This window comes from Bos indicus x Bos taurus, chromosome X, assembly GCF_003369695.1.
Source record: "Bos indicus x Bos taurus breed Angus x Brahman F1 hybrid chromosome X, Bos_hybrid_MaternalHap_v2.0, whole genome shotgun sequence".
NCBI lineage: Eukaryota > Metazoa > Chordata > Mammalia > Artiodactyla > Bovidae > Bos > Bos indicus x Bos taurus.
In genome coordinates, this window is record NC_040105.1 from 123,268,528 (window position 1) to 123,272,643 (window position 4,116).

Here is a 4,116-nt window from a genome sequence, read left to right on the forward strand (position 1 = left end):
AGTAAATTTAGTGGCTTAATAAATAGTAAATGTTTTATTTAATATTATAAATAAAATGATGAATAATTAATCATTATTTAATAAAATATTTAATAATATTTAATGAAATAATCAAACATTTTATATTCTTTTTAAAATTGTGTAATAGTGATAATTATAATTACAATGCAGTTCAGAAGAAAGGCATATAGAACTTTGCGCCAATAGAAAATTTTTAATTTCAATTTATATACGTATTTTAATGTGACTTAATTATAGACATTCAAGTATAAAAATATATTAGGATAGAAATACTGGGGATATGGAATGGATATGTGAGGTCAAAGAAAAATAGGAACTGTGTATATTTAAAGGAGATAATACTTCAATGGTTTTTATTTTATTCACAATCTGTGGAAAATTATATTCCTTGTACTTCACACATGTAACAAAAAGAGTCAACATTAAAACATGCAAAGATTTGAAGACAAATGAAGTAAAGATTTTATTGCCTCCTTCTTTCAGAAATCATCTCAAATTAACCAGTATGAAAAGAAATCAGTATACACTCTGTAACCTACAACAAAAATGTATGAAGAAGGGGTGCCAAGTGTAACACACGCAGCTATGTAGGCAGGTGTGAAAGATACCAGGTGAGGTTAGGTGGGACAGTAAAATTCAGTTGAAGCTGGCAGAAATGATACATTGAACATTCTCTGATCAAAATGAACTGTATGTAGAAAATTTAGATACAGTAACAAGAAAACACTATCACTTGAAAAATATGAATTTTAAGATCAGTAGGTCATGGAGAAGGAAATGGCAACATACTCTAGTATTCTTGCCTGGGAAATTCCATGGAAGAGCTTGGCGGGCTACAGTCCATGAGATTGTGAAAGAATCCGACATGACTTAGAAACTAAACAACAACAATAGTCATACTTCCAAGGAATTTATAATTCAGTGGAGGGGGGAGAAGGTATATGTGTAAATAATTAGAATTCCAAAGTGAGAGTGATTGGTGCCCTTAAGGTATTTGTAGAAGTGGGTTGTAGATCTTGCTTCTTCCAGTGTCCTCACCTTAGGCCTACTGATTGAGAACTGGCACTTTAGCAGTGTACCTGGCTGATTCATATATGCCCATTAAATATGAGAAGTACAGCTGTAGATTTCTGAAAAGAGGAAAATTTCTTCTCATTGGCAGAATCAGAGAAGTCTTCTTGAAGGAAGAGGAGAATAGAGCCTTGAAATGTTAAACTGATGTTAAATTTTCAGTGTTAAGTGGAATGAATAAGGTAGCTTGTTCCCTTCAATAACTTAATAAATCTTTATTATGAATTGGTTACCTTCTTTTTTGGTTTTATATTTTTAAGGAGTCTTATTGTGTGACATGCTGACATGGCCAGATGTCAGAACTGGCCCTAAAGAAACTGGCAAAGCCCTTGGCCAGTTTCCATTAGGATGGCTCTTTATTATCTTAGCCAAAATAAAATCATGGTCTTTAGTGGATTCTCAGTAGCCTTCCAATTACTCCACTCAAGAGGAGAGGGACAAAAATGGGACTTTGGAGAAGTTTCTTATATAATGCCATGGATCTCAGGTCTTGGTTCAGTTCTCGTAAATATTACAATGCAATTCTAACTGCTTTGATTCCCATGATGATATTGTGATCAAGATCTCTGATTCCTCTAATTCTGGGATTTTCTCATTATGTGAAACCTTGAACATTATACTTTAATGTACCTAATTTTTATTCACCTGAGTTTGTAGACATGAACATTACTAAAGTAATACAAAAAAGAAGAAAACAATGTAAAAGAAGGAAAAAAATCATCTTAGAAAAATATGCAAGTATTGGAGCCAAAGAAAACTGTCAGAAAGTGCCATGGAATATTGCTAGTCTAGAGCTTTGCTCTTGTCTGTCTCAAAAACCAAGACAAACGAGGTAATACTTGCATGCTTCCATGGTTCTATGGAACAAAAAGTGGTAAAAAAAAAAAAAAAAGCAGATTGTTGCACACAATTTTTGAGGAAGCTTCCAATGTCGTTAAGGAAGAATATACAAATGCAAATCAAGTAGTGTTTGCCAAAGTTGATTGCGATCAGCATGCTGATATAACACAGAGATACAGGATAAGCAAATACACAACCTTCAAATCGTTGCATAATGGGAAGATGATGAAGAGAAGATACAGGGGTAGTGATAAGAGAAAGAACTTGCAGATTACATCAGGCAACAAAAAAGTGACCCCTTCAAGAACTTCATGACTTAGCAGAAATCACCACTCTTGTCCGCAGCAAAAGAAGTATCATTAGATATTTTGAGCAAAAGATTCAGAAAACTATAGAGTTTTTGAAAGAGTAGCAAATATTTTGCATGATGATTGTGCCTTCCTAGCTAGCTGCATTTGGGGTTGTTTCAGAACCAGAAAGATACAATGGAGACAACATAATCTACAAACCATCAGGGCTTTCTGCTCCAAATATGTTGTACTTGGAATCTATGACAAATTCTGATGAGATATATAATTGGATTCAAGATAAATGTGTTCCTCTTGTCTGAGAAATAGCATTTGAAAATGGAGAGGGATTGACAGAGGAAAGACTGCCTTTTCTGATATGGTTCCACTGTATGAAAGAAGATACAGAAAGTTTAGAAATGTTCCAGAATGAAGTAGGCCAACAATTAATAAGTGAAAACGGTACAATAAATTTTTACACGCTGATGGTGACACATTTAAACATTGTCTTCCGCACATACAGATTGCCCTGTGAAAGCTATTGACAACTTTAGGCATATGCATGTGTTTGCAGACTTCAGTAATGTAGTAATTCCTGAAAAACTCAAGCAGTTCATATTTGACTTACATTCTAGAAAACTACACAGAAAATTCCATCATGGTCCTGACCCAACTGATACAGCCTCAGGATAGGAAGTCCAAGATGTAGTAAGCAGTCCACCTGAGAGCTCCTTCCAAAGCACCCAGTGAATATAAGTATACTTTATTGAGGGATGGAGATGAGCTTTAAAAACTTAAAAAAACAACTTGCAAGCCTTTCAATTATGAAAATCATATTTTCATAATTCTATGTTTGTTTTTATTTTGAATAAATTGAAAGATTTGGGGTTTTTTAGTTAACTTATTTTTTAATTGAAGGAAAATTGCTTTACAGAATTTTGTTGTTTTCTGTCAAACCTCAACATGAATCAGCCATAGGTATACACATATCCCCTCCCTCTTGAACTTCCCTCCCATCTCCTTCCCCATTCCACCCCTCTAGGTTGACACAGAGCCCCTGTTTGAGTTTCCTGAGCCATATAGCAAATTCCCATTGATCATCTGTTTTACATATGGTAATGTAAATATCCATGTTACTTTTTCCATACATCTCACCTTCATACATCTCATCTTCAATTTTTATTTTGAATAAACTGAAAGAAGATTTTTTTTTTTTAAATCAGTAAGTCAAATTCTATGGAAACTTCTATTGGAGTTTTGATTGCGGTTGCAATGTATTCATAGATTACTTTGAAGGAAACTGACATCTTAATTATTTTGTGTCTTCCCATCCATGCCTACTTCTTTATTTAAATCTTCTTTTAAGTGATTCTGTAAAAGTTTATATAATAATAGATTACATATAACTGTGATGTACCTCTTTTGATGTAATTTATCCCTTATATTTTATAGTTTATTTTGTCTATTTTTCCTTATTTATAGATACATTTACTTATTTTTTTTGTTTGTCTTGATTCTTGAATCTTGCTCATATTATTTTTGGTCATTTGTCTTTAGATTTTCATGGATTTTCTAATATAACCACATCATCTGTAAATAATGAAAATTTTATTTTTCCCTTTATAATCATTTTAATTGTTTCTTATCTTCATCAGTCATGATCTCTAGTGAGTGGTGAATGCATTGAGATAATCAACTTCTTTTCCTTGTTCCTGATTCAATATCAGTGTTTCTAACATTTTGCTACATAGCATGAGGCTCACTATAGTTTTTTGTAGACATCTGTTATAAGGCTAAGAAAATTTCTTTTATTCCCATTTTGCTAAGGATTTTTAAATCATGAATTTGTGGACAATTTATTGAAATAACTTCTCTGAATTCAGTGGGATGATTTGAT

The 4,116-nt window shown here is 32.8% G+C and overlaps 1 pseudogene; it reads left to right on the forward strand.

The window, feature by feature from the left end:
- Positions 1-1,935: 1,935 nt before the first annotated feature.
- LOC113888179 lies at positions 1,936-3,009 on the forward strand (annotated as a pseudogene).
- The last annotated feature ends 1,107 nt before the right edge of the window (positions 3,010-4,116 follow it).